Below are 20,750 nucleotides of genomic sequence, written 5' to 3' on the forward strand. Positions count from 1 at the left end.
GCGCCAGCATTGCAAGTACATTTGAGCCATAGGCTCCCCTCATTTTAGGGACTGGACTGCCTTTCAGTTAGGATTGTATTTGATGCAGAATAGCCTAAAGACTCTTTGCACTACCTACTTCCTTCCCCTTTTAGGTTGTGGACCCATTCAGTGCATTAACCCTTTAGGCCACTAGGTCTTGTATATATGTATTTAGATAGGATTGTATTGATCTAAAAGTATTACTGTGATTATTATTGTGTGGTTAACTTTCAAAGGCCTTGAAATAAATGTACATATACGTTTTATATATACACCTGACTGGGAGTGATTGTAATTGTCCTTTACTCTGTGTGCTCATTGAGGTCTTTCAGTCACCCTCACCCCTGCTGAGACCTAGTCTTGACCGCCGCCAAAGCTACCTTGATTGGTCTGGCTTGTCCAAAGGGATACCCTGTTCCAAGAATCTAGGCTGGCCTTCTGAACCTCTGCCCACCAGGTCATAGTTCAGTAATCTGTCTAAACAAATTGGTGTACAGCGGTGGGATAGGACTGAAGGTATCCAGTGTTGCACACTAGTGAAGGCATTTCAGATTACCCCTACTTAATAAGTGATAACTGTAAAGGCCATAGACCTATCTAATATAGTGGAAACAAGTACCTTTATAACCTTAAATGCTTCTAGGTCAGAAACATTGAGAAAGATGTGTGCTGAGAGAAGTTTACTTACTCAAGGCACACAAGTGGACATGATTCAGAGAATCATGGAATGGCAAGAGTTGCAACTCAGTGGCATAGCTTCTGATAAATGTGTAGAAGGAGGTGGGGCTGCTTCCACTGGCAGAACGGACATTTCTCTTGCTGCCCTCATCAATAGTGCCCATGAGGATAGGGAGGATGCTATGTCTAATGTTTCCTCTGCCAGCTCTGATGCTGAGGCCATGTTGGAATTCAAGAAGCAAGAGCTGCTGTTTAAGCAGAAGGTGCTGAATTTCACACGGCTAATCTGAAGATAGAGCAGGCAGAAAAACAGAAACACAGGGATCACCAGTTGGAACTGCCAAGCTTCAGGTTTCAAATGGATCCAAGGCATCTGGGCATGGGTCTGGGTACTCCTCTCATCCAAGTTTTCCTAAAGTGTGGATGATGAGAAAAATGACATTATGGACTGGTTGAATGCATTTGAGTATGCATGTGAAGTTCAGGAGGTTGTAAATGCTGATAAGATTGCCTGGTTGCTCAGCAGACTATCCCATTCTAGCTGCAGTGCCATTATGGAAATGTCAAAACCTGAAAGAGTTGATTTTGCAATGTTGAAGCAAACTCTCAATTTGAAATTTGGGAACACTCCTGCCCAATACCTTAAAAGGTTCAGAGAGTATAAAAAGAAAGAAGGAAGTACTTGGGTGTCAGATGTGACTGATTTTTTAAAGAACTTAACTGGCTGGGTTGAAGGCTATAAGGTCTCCACCTTGAGGGTATGATATGTCTTGTCATGCTTGAACATATTTTTGCATCTTGTTACCCTGAGCTTAAGCAGCATTTGGCAGATTCAAAGGAGTTTGATCCTAAGAATCTGGCCTTAGCAGCAGATTTGTGGGTTTCACATAGCATGTCCCATAAGGACAAGACTCATCCTGGTAAGAAGGAGGAGGGGAAAAAGTCCAAATATAGTCCTCCTTCCAAAAGAGCGACAAAAAGAAATGTAAGGGTAAGTCACAAGAGAACACACCGGGTAGTGGAAGTTATCGTCCAAAACAGAACTCTGGTTACAGTGAGCCTCCCTATGTCCCAAGACCCAGTGGATCTTGTGTGGCCTGTGGAGCAAGTGATCATGTTAAGGGGGAATCCAAATGTACAGTCAAAATCTTGGGGGTCCCCTCTGCTAATTTGGCCTTCTCCTCCTAGTAGGAAGAAGAAATTACAGGGGCATCCTTCTCCTCAGACTCCTTCCCCAGTGGGATAGATTCTGAGGTAGTTTTAGTTTCCCTGGGTTCCTGGGAGCCTAAAGTCTCAGAGGCTTATGCTAGGATTCCTGATAATACCAAGCACTACTTTAAGGACAGTGTGCTGATCAATGGAGTTGATGCTCCAGCCCTTAGGGATAGTGGGTGCAGGGGAACTGTGGTGGATTCTACCTTGGTATACCTAGAGGAAGTGCCAGAGCTCCTCTGGCCACCACAAAACTAGCTGATGGCCGACCTCTCAAATTCCCAGTTATGCCTGTAAATCTTACTATAAATGGTATAGTGGTCGGGATTCCAGTGAGCATTCAGAGAGATGTCCCAGCAAAGGTCTTGCTGGGGAATGATCTCAGAGCTTTAGGGCTTGTGGGAGACGCTCTGTCACAGGTTTCCCCCCTTCTCACCTGTCTATGTTGTTTACTGGAGTTCTTTGAAGGAGTCTTCTTGCGCACGGTTCGGGTCTTGAATAACCCTGTGCGAACGTCCTCGGGTTCCAGCGTGCGTTCAGCGTTACGACTCCTGGAACGTTCAGAATGTCCGGGAAGTCCTGGAAGTGACGCAGAGTGTACTCAGAGACGGGTACACCGAGATCCGGGATACAAGAGGTAATAAAGAGGAAGGGAATGAATGAGGAAGGAAAAATAGGGGCCAGCAACCAGGAATCAATGAGTTCAGCGAGAGCGAACTACGGCAGCACACGTCTAGCTACTGCAAGCGGTAGCGGTGAGACGCGCGGGGCCGCGGGGGAGTGGCTTCTTTATAGAACGTGCTACGTCCGACAAGGAAGCTGGTAAGCAACATTCCATGTTTGATGGCCATGTTGGGAGTACTGCTGAGTGCAAGCCCCGATGTGTCAGGGACCAGGAAGTCCAAAAGGGACGCGTCCGACGGTTCATGACAGCATGCCTCCTCCGAAGGCCTGTCCCTCTGGGTTTGCCCGGGTGTATGAGGTGATACCTTCTGAGTAATCTGGGGGCATTTAGGTTTGAGATTGGTTCTCTGGTGCATTCACTAGGAGGGTACCCTTTCCACTCAACCAGGTACTGTAGCTGACCACGTTTGTACCTGGAGTCACATATTCTGGACACTTCGTATTCCAGCTGGTCATTGATAATTACAGGGTTAGGCCTAAGGACAGTCCGCGAGGACTGGATGTATGGTTTCATTAGAGACGTGTGAAACACTGGATGGATCCTCTTCCAAGAGTCTGGTAGTTTGAGTTGGAAGGCCACTGGTCTTATGATTTCCTTTATGGAAAAGGGGCCATAGTACCGGGGAGCCAACTTATTTGGCTGTAAATGTTGAGGCAGTAGTTTCGAGGATAGCCAGACCTTATCACCCATTGCATAGGAAGGTCCTGGTCTTCTTTTGGAGTCCGCGTAATGCTTGGTGTGAGTTTGGGCCCTTTCTAAGTGTTCTTTGGCTTCCTTGTGTACATTGATGAGAGTTTCGATCCAGGAGTCGACTATAGGTACTGGTGTAGGATGTGGGAGAATGGAAGGCAGAACCGAAGGGTGAAATCCTTGGCTTCAAAAAAAAGAGCTGGTCTTGACAGCCGAATGATCCGAATTGTTGTAGGCGAATTCAGCCACAGGTATTAAGAGTGACCAATCGTCCTGTACCTTAGTAGTGAAGCAACAAAGATATTGCTCTAGGGTTTGGTTCACATGTTTAGTAGCTCTGTTAGTCTGTGGATGATAACCTGAGGAGAGGGCGCGTTGGATCCCTAGTATACGGCATAAGTGTTTCCAAAACTGAGAAATATATTGAAGTCCTCTGTCTGATATAATCTTGGAAGGGAGTTCATAAATTCGGAATATGTGTTCCAGGAAGATTCCAGCAAGTTCTGATGAAGATGGTAGTTTATACAATGGTGTAAAATGAGCCATATGAGTGAATAAATCAATAGTGACCATGATAGTTATGTATCCCCTGGAAGATGGCAATTCCACAATGAAGTCCGTAGCAATGAATTCCCAGGGTCTTGTTGGTAGCGTAGGCTGAAGTAGGAGACCCGCCGGTCTCTTGTTATCATGTTTGTTTTGATTGCAGACTGCATAGGCTTGGATGTGGATGTACAGTTGAACATCAGTTTTCATTCTTGGCCACCAAAATTGTCTTTGTATTAGATGGAGGGTGTTGGTCATGCCACGATGTCCTGAGTGAAGGGTATTGTGACAGAGGTTTATAATCCTTTGTTGTAGTCTCTGTGTGGGAATAACCAGGCCTTTATCCTTGAACAGATACCCGTCCTTTGTTCTTAGATTCCATTGATTCTTTACTGTGAATTCCTTCCAGAGCTCAGAGGACTGGGTTTGCATCTGAATGTCTTCCAGGAGGTTGATTCCTTGGGCTACAAAAATTGTGTGGGGAAACATCTTTGGGAAGGACGGATCTTCAAGAGTTTCGTAGTCGGGACGTCGGGATAAGGCGTCAGCAATTATGTTCTGTGTTCCAGGGACATGATGGATCTGGAACTGGTACTGGGCAAAGAAGAAGGCCCAACAGGCTTGACGGCTATTTCTACATTCCAGAGGCTGTAAAACTTGAAGATTCCGATGGTCCGTGCGGACCTGAAGAGGATGTTTTGCTCCCAGAAGTAGATGACGCCACTCTGTGAAGGCTTGACGGATGGCTGACAGTTCCTTTTCCAAAACAGAATAATGGGTTTTGCTGGGAGTTACAGTTTGTGAAAGATAAGCAATGGGATGTTGTAGATTATCCTCGAATTACTGCTTTAGAACTGCTCCAAATGCGTAGTTAGAGGCATCCGTTTCCACTAGGAAAGGTTGATTGATGTCAGGTTGAGCCAGGATGGGGGCTTGTGTAACCTCTGTCTTTAACCGTTGGAATGCTTCATCTTGGGCTGCTGTCTAGAGAAAGGGAGAATCTTTTTTCAACAATGTAATGATCGGTTGAACTATCTCAGAAAAGGAAGGTATGAATTTCCGGTAAAAGTTGGCAAGTCCCAGGAAGGATTGAATCTGTTTCACGGTAGTTGGAACAGGCCAGGATAGTATGGCTTTTACTTTTGAGTGGTCCATTCGATTCCTTCTGGGCTAAGGACAAATCCTAGATAGTGAACAGTAGAGACATGGAAAAGGCATTTCTCTGGTTTAGCCAGAAGCGTGTGTTCACGTAGCCGCTGTAACACTGCCTTAACATGCTCTTCATGCCTAAAATGGTCCTTAGAGAATAATAGGATATAGTCCAGGTAAACTATGACGAAGAGGAACAGCATATCAGAAAACACCAGATCCATGAAACGTTGGAAGACCGCTGGGGCATTGGCGAATCTGAAGGGCATGACCAAGTATTCAAATTGACCAAAGGGTGTTCAAAAGGCTGTTTTCCATTTGTCACCCTCCCTAATACGGATCAGATGGTAGGCACCTCTGAGATCCAATTCCGTGAAGACTACAGCTCCTCTCACCGCTTCCAGGATATCTGAGATTATGGGCAATGGGTAGCGGTCCTTCAGGATGCACTGATTTAAACCACGATAATCAAGACAAGGCCTAAGCTCCTTAGTATCTTTCTTAGGAACAAAAAACAAAGAAGCTCCTGTTGGTGATTTGGATGGTCGTATGGTGCCATTTTCAAGGTTGGTATCTTAAGTATTCATGGACGGCCCTTTTCTCTAGTTCGGATAAAATGAACATTCTTCCAAAAGGAATCACGGCTTAGGGTTCAGTATCAATAGCCCAGTCTTCAGGTCTGTGAGGGGGTAGGGCCTGAACTATGGCAGTTGAGAACACATCAATGTAATCCTGATAGGCCTTAGGAACCTGGATGATATTTGAGAACATGAATGGGCCTTGCTGGTCTGTCCGCGTACCTCCAGAAGATGTCGGCGAGGAATCCAGAGATAGTCAATGAGACATACAATGCTCGGAACCAAGGAACAAGGATCCTGTTGCCCAGTTGATATATGGGTTGTGCTTTTGTGACCAGGGCATACACAGTACCATTGGGTAATGAGCAAACTTTATGATGTCAAATTTGATCACCTCTCGATGATGGTTTATCGAGAGCTGGATCCCTTTGGTTTGTAGGGTTATGGGTCCAGAAGAGAGAGGTCTTCCATCAATAGCCTCTACAGGTTGCGTGATGCCTCGAGTTTCATATGGGATGTGGTGAGTAGGGACCCAATCTTGATCTATAAATATCCCCATGGCTCCACAATCCATCAATGCCAAAATGGGATAGGTTTTGTTCTTGGATGGCGATAGAACGGCCTGTGAAATCACAAGATTGTTTTGTCCAGGAGAGTTCAAGGATGGAATAGATGTGGAGCAAACATCTCTCTCCTGAAGCTGTGCTCCATCTAGGTTCGGGAGCTGGCGTTTCCCGAACGCCGTGGAGGAGCCTAGAGACATTCTCTCCCTAGATGTTTGTCTGAGGCACAATACATACATAGCCCAGTGTGAATCCGTTGCATTCTTTCTTGCGGGGATATGGGTCAGCGGAAGGCCCCCAGTTGCATGGGTTCTGGGTCGTTAGTGGAGGCAGGAGTGGGCTCAGCCTTCGAGGAAGGTTCTATGGCGGTCTTTTGGAAAGGCATTCTAGTCTTCTTTTCTGCCTTCCTTTCCTGGATACGGAAGTCTATCTGTATAGAGAGGTCCATAAGAGCCTGGAATGAACCTGAGCAAGCCACTCTGGCTAGCGCATCTTTTATTTCTTCATTTAGTCCTCTTCGAAAAAGGGTACAGCAGGCTTCTGAGAACCAATCTGCTTCTTTAGCCAGTTGTTTAAAGCGTGTCACATATGTAAGCATATCCTGGGAACCTTGTTGGAAATCCAGTAGGTGTTCCTGGGCACTATAGACCTGTTCTGGACAGTCAAACATAGTCTTTACAGCCTGTACAAATCTATCGTGGTCATCCAGGAGGGCATCTCTAGAATTAACCAAAGGCATAGCCCAAGATAATGCATTCCCGGAAAGATGCGAAATCATAAAGCCCACCTTTGCCCTGGGGGTAGAGAAGTAGTAGGGCTTAAAAGTAAAGTGGACTAAACACGAGTCAAGGAATCCGCGAAGGGTTTTTGAAGAACCATTGTATTTATCTACTACTCCGCCCAATAATACGCTTTCCTTGGTCGCGGAATCACGGGACAGGACTAATTATTTTAATTCAGCTTTCTCGGCTTTAATATTCTGCACTTCAGTTGTTAACTCCTGCATGCCATGCATGAGACCTGGAACTGCCGCCTGCATGTCCATATGAATTTCAATTTGTTGGCGTCTCAATCTTCTGTCACAGGTTTCCCCCCTTCTCACCTGTCTATGTTGTTTACTGGAGTTCTTTGAAGGAGTCTTCTTCCGCACGGTTCGGGTCTTGTATAACCCTGTGCGAACGTCCTCGGGTTCCAGGGTGCGTTCAGCGTTCCGACTCCTGGAACGTTCAGAATGTCCGGGAAGTCCTCAAAGTGTTGCAGAGTGTATCCGGAGACTGGTACATGGAGGTCCGGGATACAAGAGGTAATAAAGAGGAAGGGAATGAATGAGGAAGGAAAAATAGGGGCCAGGAATCAATGAGTTCAGCGAGAGCGAACTACGGCAGCACACGTCTAGCCGCTGCAAGCGGTAACGGTGAGACGCGCGGGGCCGCGGGGCGTGGCTTCTTTATAGAACGTGCTACGTCCGACGCGGAAGCTGGTAAGCAATGTTCCGTGTTTGACGGCCATGTTGGGGGTACTGCTTAGTGCAAGCCCCGATGTGTCAGGGACCAGGAAGTCCAAAAGGGACGCGCCCGACGGTTCATGACATGCTCCCAGCTTGAGGGTGAACCTCCTGGGAAGCACAGGATTTATTGGAAAGGTGGGCTCCTGTACTGTGAGCCCATAGAGTCTACAGAAGGAGAGCATAGGAGGTTGGTGGTTCCCCTTGCTGTAAGACCCTTCCTCTTGCAGCTGGCGCAGCAAGTGCCCCTTGCTGGTCACCTTGGTATCAAGAGAACCAAGCAAAGGTTATCCATGCACTCCTACTGGCCCAAGATGGGGTTGCAAGTAGAAAGTCACCACAGGAGTTGTGCCACATGCCACTTATCTGGGAAAAGTGGCACAACAATCCAAGCTCCACTGGTACCACTCACAGTTGTGGGGGTACCATTTGAGAGGGTAGGGATTGACATTGTTGGTCCCCTTGACCCCCAAACATCCTCAGGCAATAGGTTTATCCTGGTGCTGGTCGACCATGCCACCAGGTATCCTGAGGCCATCCCATTGAAAACTGTGACTGCCAAGTCAGTTGCAAAAGCTTTACTTGGCATCTTTACTAGAGTTGGCTTCCCTAAAGAAGTTGTGTCTGACAGAGGCAGCAACTGTATGTGCAAGTATATGCAAGCCATCTGGAAGGAATGTGGTGTCACTTACAAGTTTTCATCCGCATACAAACCAATGGTGTAGTGGAAAGGTTTAACAGAACCTTAAAACGCATGATTGGTGCTCTGGAAGAACCCCAAAGAAGAAAATGGGATCTTCTGTTGCCATGCTTACTGTTTGCCTACAGAGAAGTACCTCAGGAGGGTGTTGGCTTCAGCTCCTTTGAGCTCCTGTTTGGTCATCCTGTATGGGGAACCTTAGCCATAGTCGAGGAAGGATGGGAGATGCCCTCTCCTGTAACTACCAATGTAGTAGACAATGGGCTGGAACTCAGAAAAAGGATGGTACTCCTGATGGGTCTGGCTAGTGAGGAATTGAAGGCAGGACAAGCCCTGGTGAAACACTGGTATGGCCAGAAGACTGCCCTCATCAATTTCACACCAGGTCACCAAGTACTGATCATGAATCCTATAAGGCCTAGAGCTTTACAGGACAAATGGTCAGGCCCTTACACAGTGGTGGAGTCACTGGGTGAAGTCATCTATTTGGTGGACCTTGGAAGGGCTGGTCAGGCTCCAAAAGTGTTCCATGTAAATAGGCTGAAGGTTTTCATCCCAAGAGTTGAAATAGCAGCACTGCTGCCGGCTTCAGATCTTGAGGAAGAGCAGTCAGAACCCCTCCCTAACTTGTTCCAGGGCAGTCCTTCAGATAGCTCCATTGAGGGTGTCAAAGTGGCCCCTCACCTGACTTCTGATCAACAAGCTGAGGTCAACAAAATGTTGGATCTTGGGCAGATTGATCCCTCTAGTAGTCCTTAGTCTAGCCCTGTCGTTTTAGTACCAAAGGTAGGTACCTATGAGTTGAGGACCTGTGTGGAGTACAGGGCTCCGAATGCTCTCACCTAGACAGATGCACACCCCTTGCCTAGAACAGATGAGCTGGTGGATACTTTGGGTGCATCCAAATACCTCAGCACATTTCACCTCACTGCATCATGTGAAACACCTTAGGATTGTTTTGCAGGCTCCTCAGAATGCCTACTTTACCATAAAGGCCAGTAAGTGCCAGATTAGACAAGGATCTGTGGTCTACCTCGGACATGAAGTAGGTGGAGGGAGGATACAGCCTCTACCCAGTAAAGTACAAGCAGTACAAGACTGGCCTACCCCCACTACTCAAACCCAAGTGAGAGTCTTTTTAGGACTCACTGGGTACTATAGGACTTTCATGGCAGACTATGGCACCATAGCTGCCCCTCTGACTGCTCTCACAACTCCCAAGAAACCCAAGAAGGTAACATGGTCTGAAGAGTGTGGGAAGGCCATCAATGGCTTAAAAGACTCCTTGTGCCAGGCCCCTGTCCTCAGGGCCCCTGATTACCAAAGACCTTTTATTGTGCAGACAGATGCCTCTGACACTGGGATAGGAGCTGTACTATCACAAGTAGATGAGAAGGGTAAGGAACACCATATTGGCTTTGTTAGTCGCCAGCTTAAGGACAGAGAGCTCAGATGGTCCACAGTAGAGAAGGAATGTTTCTCTGTTGTGTGGGCCCTAAGGAAGCTGAGGCCCTACCTCTATGGGACCCACTTCACTGTGCAAACTGACCATACGCCCTTAAAGTGGCTAATAAACATGAAGGGAGAGAATTCAAAGTTGCTCAGGTGGTCCATAAGTCTGCAAGGCTTTGACTTCACTATTGAGCATAGGCCTGGTGTCCAAGATAGCAATGCTGATGGGCTGTCCTGAATGTTTAACCAACCTGAACATGAGACTCACCCAGGGGTGGATTAATTCCCCCTGTCCTTGGTCTGGGAGGGTCGAGTGTTAGGAAAGATTTCCATTTCATGTGTAATTTTCCCTCCAGTTGTGATCCCCCCAACTTTTTGCTTTGATTTGAACACCATAGTCTGACTTTGCCAGAAGAGCCCAGCCTTATGCTGCACTGCCCTGGGCTTTTCGCTCACTTTGTTATGGGGAAACTGAGATGCCCTTAAATACAGTCAGTACTGGGAGACTTTGTTTCCCTTAGTCCTTGTCATTGTTGCAACTTTTTAGCAACATGTTACAAGTGCACCAAGTACCTTTCTGTACAGCGCACTTGGGGTCTCTAGTCATTTTCAAAGGCCCTAGATACCCTAAAGGATATTTTAGGAGAAGTGCAGATGTGCCATGGACCGGGCTGGTGGCAGCTTATCTTTTCATGTATTTTTAACCCCTTCTTGCCATGCAAACCGCGTTCTCCGCGTTTGGCATAGAAGGGTGGCCTGGCTCCAAAATGGCCCTGCCACGCGGTTCTTTGTCCTGTCCTTTGGCATCTTGCCCCTTCGCCTTCCCCAGGTCGAGTCGCCCCGAGTCAGTCTTTATTTGGGCATGCATTCTCCCGTGAAATGCCAAGCTTTCACTGCCTTGTGTGTGTGCTTCCAGGATGTGGGCTGGACTGTCTGAGTCCAATACACATCCTGGGTGCCAGAGTGTCTAGACTGTGGTGAGTGCCTGGGACCACCGGGGTCCGTGATTGGTCCACGTATGGTGTGCCTGTATGTGAGCAGATCTCCCATTGGGTCACCTTAGTTTTGGCACACAGGAGACTTTGGATAAGAGAGGCCCCCAAACAGCCATACCAGGTCGATCTCTGGAGTTCTCACTGAACGAAGGATAAGATCCAAGTATCCTGAAACCAAGAATCCGAGTCGAGGAACCGCTGGTGACCCACTGGAAGATTTGGCACCCTGAGCCTGCTGTCATCCCGCTGGACCCCTCTGCATCTGGTCGAACTAGAAGGTCTGCGAAGATGCTTTGACCCATTGGAATAGTGGGAGTAACTATTCTTGGCACCTTCATCATACCCTGCAAGTAAGCCTTCTCGGAAGTGTCCCTGGGCCAACCAGTTGGCTGACCAGCTTACACAGGACCTTTGCCCTGATACCGGTGCTTTTTTAAGGTGACCCTTGAAACTTGGTACGCCGCTAGCTCTGTTTTCACAGCACTCTCACACCAAATTTCGTACACTTGGCATTCCCAGGTTTGGAGTAAAGAGCGAGAGCCTGAACCGGAGTGAACGCGGTTACTGTGTCGCCCAGCCGTGGAGACAGACTTTGCAGGTGCGCTGCAATTGTCCCCCTCTTGGCCCTGAAGCCTACTGCAGTATAACTGGCCTGATCCATCTGTCAGGAGCGGAGAAATCGCCACTGTCCCATTTGGGAATCATCACTGTATCTTCGCATTGAAAGCCGCAGAGCAGATATTGTCGCATTTGAACCTGCAACCGAAGTGGACTCGATTGCCTCAGTTTGGTCCGGCGTGCACCTAGGGGCATAAGTAACAACCCTTACCAGTGACCCCTAGTGCATCCAACCCTTTTTACGCACGAGTGGCCCCTGAGGGTCCCTCTCCTTTCCCATGCTAGTGGGAACTAGCAAACTATTCCCAAGTCTTAGAACCTGCTCTGCCCTGTTGGGGGGACCCTCCTCAAATAGTTGGAACTTATTCTTCATCACCTCACCTGCCTTCCTGAGCTGCTATAGCCCCCTGAAGAGATCCCGTTTTCGCCAATCTGCACTACCGCGTGCGCCAGCATTGCAAGTACATTTGAGCAAAAGGCTCCCCTCATCTTAGGGACTGGACTGCCTTTCAGTTAGGATTGTATTTGATGCAGAATTTCCTAAAGACTCTGCACTACCTGCTTCCTTCCCCCTTTAGGTTGTGAACCCATTCAGTGCATTAACCCTTTAGGCCTCTTGGTCTTGTATATATATATTTAGATAGGAGTGTATTGATCTAAAAGTATTACTGTGTTTATTATTGTGTGGTTAACTTAAAGGCCTTGAAATAAATGTACATATATGTTTTATATATACACCTGACTGTGTGCTCATTGAGGTCTTTCAGTCACCCTCACCCCTCCTGAGACCTAGTCTTGACCGCCGCCAATGCTACCTTAAGTGGTCACGCTTGTCCTGAAGGGTATCCTGTTCCAAGAAACTAGGCTGGCCTTCTGAACCACTGCACACCAGTTCAGCGTTCAGAAATCTGTTTTAACAAGTGTCCCAAAACAAGGACCTGCATGCTGCTCTATTAATGACTTGCCAGAAGGGATCAAAGGATCTATCGCGGCCAAAAATAGAGCTAGATGCCAATGGCAGAAAGCAAGAACACTTGACCCACTGAGGAGATACAACTGGCTCACAAAGCTGCTGTAAGACCAGATCCAGGAGCACAGAGGTAAAAAATGGGAGACTGAAGTGGCAGTGGCACAGCTGGAGGAGACGGACAAGTTGATATGGAGGATGACACAGCGCTTGACTGGCAAAAAAGAATCCAGCCCGCCAAATTCAAGGCAACACCCACCGTGCCTGTACAAACAAGGACAAGGCAGAAGTGTTGGCTGACACGCTGGAAGAATCTTTCAACCCCAATCAAGCCAGCAAGATATCACAGGACATGCAACAGAATGTTGCCAACCGCTTCAAAGAGCACGCGCCAGGAACTGAAGCAGAACATGTGAAGACATGCACACTGGTTGAGGTTCTCTGACTTGCTCAAAGACTGAAAAATGGCAAAGCACCAGGAAGTGATGGAATCACAAACCAGGCCATCAAGTTGCTTCCACCTGATGCTATGGAGTACCAGGTTGAGATCTTCAATGCCTGCCTGCATCTCCAACACTTCCCTGCAAAATGGAAAAAAGCTAAGGTCATAGTGTTTCCTAAGCCTGGGAAGTCACTGAGAAACCATAACAACTATCAACCAATAAGCCTGCTCTCTAGATTATCAAAACTCCTTCACAAGATTGTACTTGCACGCTTAAATGAACATGACACAAGAGAAAACATCCTTGCAAATGAGCAATTTGGATTTCGAGCGGAACATTCAACAACCCACCAACTAATGAGAGTGGTTGACATAATGTGCCACGGCTTCAACATAAACAAGTCAACTGGGATTGTCTTTCTCGATGTATCCAAAGCCTTCAACAGAATCTATCACACAGGACTTCTCCATAAATTAATCAACCTGAGGTTTCCAAACTACTTGGTTAACCTACTCTGCAGCTACCTGACTGAAGGCAAATTCCACGTATCTGTTCAAGAGGAACACTCAACAGCCCGTTGCATTCGTGCAAGAGTCCCACTCGGATCTATCGTGGGCCCCTTCCTCTTCAACGTGTTTACTAACGATATCCCAAAACAACTTAAAAAGACAGAACTTGCTCTTTATGCTGACGATGTAGCAGTGATTTCGCTGTCCTTCAGTGAAAAGGAAGTCGCAAAATATGTACAGACGTCCCTTGACAAGCTATCTGACTGGTATCTAGACTGGCAGATTGCTCTAAACTCAAGTAAAAGAACTGCAACTCTATTTACCAGAAACAACGTTAAAGAGCACCCAGCAATCCACCTTAATGGAGAGACAATCACTTGGGAAAGCAGCAGCTCCTGCCTTGGAGTAACAATGGATGCAAAACTAAAATGGAAAAACGATATAGAAAAAAAACAGCAAAAAGCAACTGGCAAACTTGTGGCACTATACCCACTTTTGAAGAGTATATCTGTGTCGATAGAGAGCAAGATAAAAGTTATCCAAGCTATAATCAGGCCCACCTTGACCCACGCCTCTCCAGTTTGAAGTGGCTGCCACAAGCGACATTGCAGCATTCTACAAATGGTCAAAAACAAGGCACTAAGAATTGCAGCGGGTTCCCTCCCTCCCCCCGGTCAAGGACAGCAGAGCTCCATTACGACCTGGGTATGGAAATGCGAGACAAACATCATTTAAACTGAACAAAATATCTATGAAGATTTGAATTGGAAAGAAAACCCCCTGGTCAGGAATCTTGCGGTATCATCACAAACCCATTTGACCGCTACCCACGGCCAATTGCAGCATTGAACTTGTGAACTACTGCATCCCCACTGCGTAGTGATGTAAAGCAGACCAAGATGTGTTCCTAAAAGCGACTTAAAACTTCAACCAGCTACATTGGATTAATAAGGCGAAAACCTTGGTATCCAAAAAACACACTGCCAGAATATCTCTGGCAGAGAGAAAGAAGTCAGGTGGTGTGTACTAATTTCTCCTGCTCCTCACAGAGTGAACGCCAGCTGCAGACCATGCCTGAGCCAGCCAAGTCTGCCCCAGTGCCCAAGAAGGGCTCCAAGAAAGAGCTCTCCAAGCCACCCAAGAAGGACAGGAAGAAGCGCAAGAGGAGCAGGAAAGAGAGCTATGCCATTTACATCTACAAGGTGATGAAGTAGGTGCACCCTGACATCTCTTCTAAGGCCATGGGCATCATGAACTCATTTGTCAATGACATCTTCGAGCGCATCACCGGGGAAGCCTTCTCCCTGGCTCACTACAACAAGCGCAAGACCATCATCTCCAGGGAGATACAGACTACAGTGCGACTCCTGCTGTCTGGTGAGCTGTCCAAGCACACCATGTCCGAGGACACCAAGGCTGTCATCAAGTACACCAGCTCCAAGTCAGGGCAGCCACAGCCCTCTGTGCCACAGCCCCCCGCACAAAAAAGCTCAAAGGCTCTTTTAAGAGCCGCTCACCACCTCAGGCTCTCTGAATCAAGAGAGTTGATGAGAAAAGAGACTTGGGCACAGAAGGCTCTGTTGCTGGAAATAGAACTGTATCCTTGTGTCGAAGAAGCCAGATTGTGTGCTTTGCTCGAGTGAACCGCCTTGCCCCGTGCTGAAAACATGGGGAAGGGAGGCCAACGGCCCGAACATCCTGACATATCATTTTGTGAACACTTCTTTCTTTTTCATGAACATTACCCCACGCTATTGCTAAATTAGCGGTAAGGATTGGCAATATATATTTTTTTAGCATATGCCCTTTTACTTTGAAAAGACTCCACTAAGCCTGCATTATTATTATTTGATGGTCGTAGCTTGCTACCATATATAGATTTAGCTTTAGATTGGCGTTTTTCAGACCCTTGTGAAAGTTCATTAAACACCCCCGAACTGCAGTCACTTGTGTCTGTCTTACTGTTGATACCATGCCTTCCTTACAACACTTAGAGTCATGTGCCTGACTTTACCTGACCCAATTAGCGGTACATGTCCAATTTGATGTATAAGAGTTAGCTTTGTTACTCTGTCGCCCTCTTTCTCGGCCCAGTGTTTGTGTGGAAAGGGGAGGGTGAGCTGGGAGATCAGGGAATTCTATGAAATAGGATGGGTCAAGTTTACGGGAAAGGGGAGAATACCGTGTCTCACCATAGGCTGTCTCACCTCCACTTCCCGAAGACCCCTCACCCAGGTGATCCTTCCACATTGGTCCACCCCCAGTGTCTGGATCCAAAGGCGATGGGCATGCCCTGGCCAGCTGAGAGAGAAATCCCAGGGGATTAGCAGGTGAGACACCCCCTGGTTTCTCACATACCCTTCCCCAATGCAATGTAGCCGCATCTGTTTCACAGGGAAGCCAGGAAAAGAAATTGACATTCCCCAGTTCCTTTCCTTTTCAGTGTTCCACAGTGAAACAGTAGGGTTGCAGGTCTAAGAACCATTGCATGACTCAAGGGTTAGAGTCCTTTTGTTGACCTTTCCATACCAAAGGTGAATGGTCCGTAACAAGTGTGAACTTTCTCACCAGAATATAGTACCTCAGATGAATAATTGCCTATTTGATGGCAAGGGACTCTAATTCCAATACAGAGTAATTTTTCTCAAGTGGGACAACTTTATGACTAGTGAATAGGATGGGGTGTTCTAATCCATCGCATATTTGTGACAATACTGCTCCTAATCCAGTGAGGGAGGCATCAGTCTGTAATACAAATTCCTTTGAGAAATATACCACGTTCTTAGAATCCGTCTACTTGTGGCCTTTTGACACGTAGAGTAGCCGACAAATTCTTCCTGATGATGTATCTCTTTGTGTAAACGTATAAACACACAAATAAATCTATTAACTAGAAAATGGATTACCAGATGAAACCGCAGGCTGCAAAGAAATACCAAGAAAGAAATCATCAATACACGTGAGGAACACAGGCACTGAATACAGATCACAAGTACAGACGGAACTAACCTGGTATCAACCAATCGTTTGTCATGATCTCTGCTTCCAAAAGGTCAGGGTTTTCCCAACTCCCTTGGAAGCAGATCCATAACCCAGGTTCCGAGTGCCAACCAGTCCCAATTGGGACCTTTTGGACCCAGTCCTGGCGCCAGTGGCACCAGGCTCATAAATGTGCCCAGTCCCAGCGCTGGAAGCGCCGGGCTCATAATGCTTGGGTGGACTTACCTGCAGCAGACCATGCTGCTTACTTGCCTGCCAGTTGAGCCTCTGATCCTCTTCTGTTTGGAACTACTTTTACTGTTGGGTGGGGCAGGAGCCACTCCCTAGATTCAGAACACTGGAACTCTTCTGGAAAGCAGGAACTCTTTTCTTACCTAGGCGTGGCTGTGGAAGGAGACACCTAAGCACTACAGGAGGCTATTTAAACCACTCCCGATGGATGAATCTTGCTTTGCGTTATTCTGCATCCTCTGCAGCAGAACGCTCATCGTGTCTTCTGCATCTGATCCTGGGCCTAAGGAAAAAGGCTTACCATCCTGAATCCAGTCTTCAGCAACACCTATAAAGACAAGAAAGAATAGGTTAGCATTACGGTCTTCAGTGACAGCTCTTCACTTACCTGGTCCATCGGCTGTCACCAACGCCTCGCGCTGCATTCCGGCATCTGAAAGACAAAGGCTTACCTACTCTTCGTGCGCTCCGGAGGTCTTCACACTGCATTCCGGCATCTGAAAGACAAAAGCTTACCAACTCTTTGCACGCTCCGGAGGCCTTCGGCGCTGCATCCCGCATCTGAAAGACAAAACAAGGTGCGTTTAAAGACATTGGGGAACTTTAATACTCACGTGCCATTACTCCTTTCCACATCTAACCCAGTGGGTATTCCGGCACCCTGCAGCCGCTCCGAACTTGTACCTGCAAAATAAAAAGACAGTTAGAGCGCATCGTGAAGCAGGCAACAAGCGCTTACTTACGTGCTTCCAGGCGCTTCTATTCATCACACGGGCTCCATCTTCAACTCACTTCAGCCCGTCATCCGCCATCGCCGGAACCCTGCAAAACAAGAAACATCATTACTAAAGACTTTAAAGACATTAGAATTACTCGAAACTTACCGTTCGTGCAGTAAACGACGGACAGCAGTCCTCTGAAGTCAAGAGGCCTGCTCCCCTTATCCAGTGAAGAAACTGGTTACAGCACCCTGCCCCGAGCAGCGCAGATGGAGAGCACGGCGTTCACTTACCTAAGATGAGAGCGTTAACCTTTGGGGTTCTACAGGAGAAGAGAAAGGGAAGAAGAGAGAGACATTCAATAACCCAGTTCCTTAATCCCATATTTTCTATCTGCAGACATCTTACCCTTCGAGTCAGACATACAGTGCACAGAGGTCCAGCCCAAAGAGCCAGCCGTGTGTTACACATCACCTTTGAAGATACGGTATACGCCCAGTCAAGACCGGCGCCTCTACGGGAATCAGGTGAGCGTTACATCGTTGTTCTCTAACCTGCGAAGTCTATGTGTTCTGGCTCCACTCAGCCCTACAAGAATGAGGTATGCAGGTTCAGACAGACACAAGAACTGGAAATTACTTAGAAAGAGAAAGCTAAAGGCAAAAGTCTGATGCAACACTTACTAGAGGGTATGGTAATACAGCCAGTAGTCTAGGAAGTTCTTTCTCCAGTGTACCAGAATCTGTGGCAATGGAATTCTTAGGAACAGAACAAACGCCACCGGCACGAGGATGCCTAACCTAAGGTGGCACCAGTCTCTAGTCCCCATGGGCCACCGGAACCCGACGGCACGTGGAGACCTAGAGCAGAGGAGAAGCACACACCCAGGAAGCCTCTAGCCCGTGCGTGATGTGCTTGGCGTCAATCTTTAACAGACCATGAAGCAGAAATGAGGTTGGCAACTGGCTGGCAAATGTTGTACAAAACGTTTGTTTGTTTGTTTTGTTTTATTCATTTATAATGTGCGCCAGACCCGGGGGTATCAGGGCACATTCCAGAGGCTGTAAAACTTGAAGATTCCGATGGTCCGTGCGGACCTGAAGAGGATGTTTTGCTCCCAGAAGTAGATGACGCCCCTCTGTGAAGGCTTGATGTATGGCTAACAGTTCCTTTTCCAAAACAGAATAATGGGTTTTGCTGGGAGTTACAGTTCGTGAAAGATAAGCAATGGGATGTTGTAGATTATCCTCGAATTCCTGCTTTAGAACTGCTTCAAATGCGTAGTTAGAGGCATCCGTTTCCACTAGGAAAGGTTGATTGATGTCAGGTTGAGCCAGGATGGGGGCTTGTGTAACCTCTGTCTTTAACCGTTGGAATGCTTCATCTTGGGCTGCTGTCTAGAGAAAGGGAGAATCTTTTTTCAACAATGTAATGATCGGTTGAACTATCTCAGAAAAGGAAGGTATGAATTTCCGGTAAAAGTGGGCAAGTCCCAGGAAGGATTGAATCTGTTTCACGGTAGTTGGAACAGGCCAGGATAGTATGGCTTTTACTTTTGAGTGGTCCATTCCGATTCCTTCTGGGCTAAGGACAAATCCTAGATAGTGAACAGTAGAGACATGGAAAAGGCATTTCTCTGGTTTAGCCAGAAGCGTGTGTTCACGTAGCCGCTGTAACACTGCCTTAACATGCTCTTCATGCCTAAAATGGTCCTTAGAGAATATTAGGAAATAGTCCAGGTAAACTATGACGAAGAGGAATAGCATATCAGAAAACACCAGATCCATGAAACGTTGGAAGACCGCTGGGGCATTGGCGAGTCTGAAGGGCATGACCAAGTATTCAAATTCACCAAATGGTGTTCTAAAGGCTGTTTTCCATTTGTCACCCTCCCTAATACGGATCAGATGGTAGGCACCTCTGAGATCCAATTCCGTGAAGACTACAGCTCCTCTCACCGCTTCCAGGATATCTGAGATTATGGGCAATGGGTAGCGGTCCTTCAGGATGCATTGATTTAAACCACGATAATCAAGACAAGGCCTAAGCTCCTTAGTATCTTTCTTAGGAACAAAAAACAACGAAGGTCCTGTTGGTGATTTGGATGGTCGTATGGTGCCATTTTCAAGGTTGGTATCTAAGTATTCATGGAGGGCCCTTTTCTCTGGTTCGGATAAAATGAACATTCTTCCAAAAGGAATCACGGCTGAGGGTTCAGTATCAATAGCCCAGTCTTCAGGTCTGTGAGGGGGTAGGGCCTGAACTATGGCAGTTGAGAACACATCAGTGTAATCCCGATAGGCCTTAGGAACCTTGATGATATTTGAGACCATGAATGGGCCTTGCTGGTCTGTCAGCGTACCTCCAGAAGATGTCGGCGAGGAATCCAGAGAAGGTCAATGAGACATACAATGCTCGGAACCAAGGAACAAGGATCCTGCTGCCCAGTTGATGTATGGGTTGTGCTTTTGTAACCAGGGCATACACAGTACCATTGGGTAATGAGCAAACTTTATGATGTCAAATTTGATCACCTCTCGATGATGGTTTATCGAGAGCTGGATCCCTTTGGTTTGTAGGGTTATGGGTCCAGAAGAGAGAGGTCTTCCATCAATAGCCTCTACAGGTTGCGTGATGCCTCGAGTTTCATATGGGATGTGGTGGGTAGGGACCCAATCTTGATCTATAAATATCCCCATGGCTCCACAATCCACCAATGCCAAAATGGGATAGGTTTCGTTCTTGGATGGCGATAGAACGGCCTGTAAAATCACAAGATTGTTTTGTCCAGGAGAGTTCAAGGATGGAATAGATGTGGAGCAAACATCTCTCTCCTGAAGCTGTGCTCCATCTAGGTTCGGGAGCTGGCGTTTCCCTAATGCCCAGTAGGAGCTAAAGGACATTCTCTCCCTAGATGTTTGTCTGAGGCACAATACATACATAGCCCAGTGTGAATCCGTCGCATTCTTTCTTGCGGGGATATGGGTCAGCGGAAGGCCCCCAGTTGCATGGGTTCTGGGTCGTTAGTGGAGGCAGGAGTGGGCTCAGCCTTCGAGGAAGGTTCTATGGCGGTCTTTTGGAAAGGCATTCTAGTCTTCTTTTCTGCCTTCCTTTCCTGGATACGGAAGTCTATCTGTATAGAGAGGTCCATAAGAGCCTGGAATGAACCTGAGCAAGCCACTCTGGCTAGCGCATCTTTTATTTCTTCATTTAGTCCTCTTCGAAAAAGGGTACAGCAGGCTTCTGAGAACCAATCTGCTTCTTTAGCCAGTTGTTTAAAGCGTGTCACATATGTAAGCATATCCTGGGAACCTTGTTGGAAATCCAGTAGGTGTTCCTGGGCACTATAGACCTGTTCTGGGCAGTCAAACATAGTCTTTACAGCTTGTATGAATCCATCGTGGTCATCCAGGAGGGCATCTCCAGAATTAACCAAAGGCATAGCCCAAGATAATGCATTCCCGGAAAGATGCGAAATCATAAAGCCCAC

Source organism: Ambystoma mexicanum, chromosome 5q, assembly GCF_040938575.1.
Source record: "Ambystoma mexicanum isolate Mex_15411 chromosome 5q, UKY_AmexF1_1, whole genome shotgun sequence".
Taxonomy (NCBI): domain Eukaryota; kingdom Metazoa; phylum Chordata; class Amphibia; order Caudata; family Ambystomatidae; genus Ambystoma; species Ambystoma mexicanum.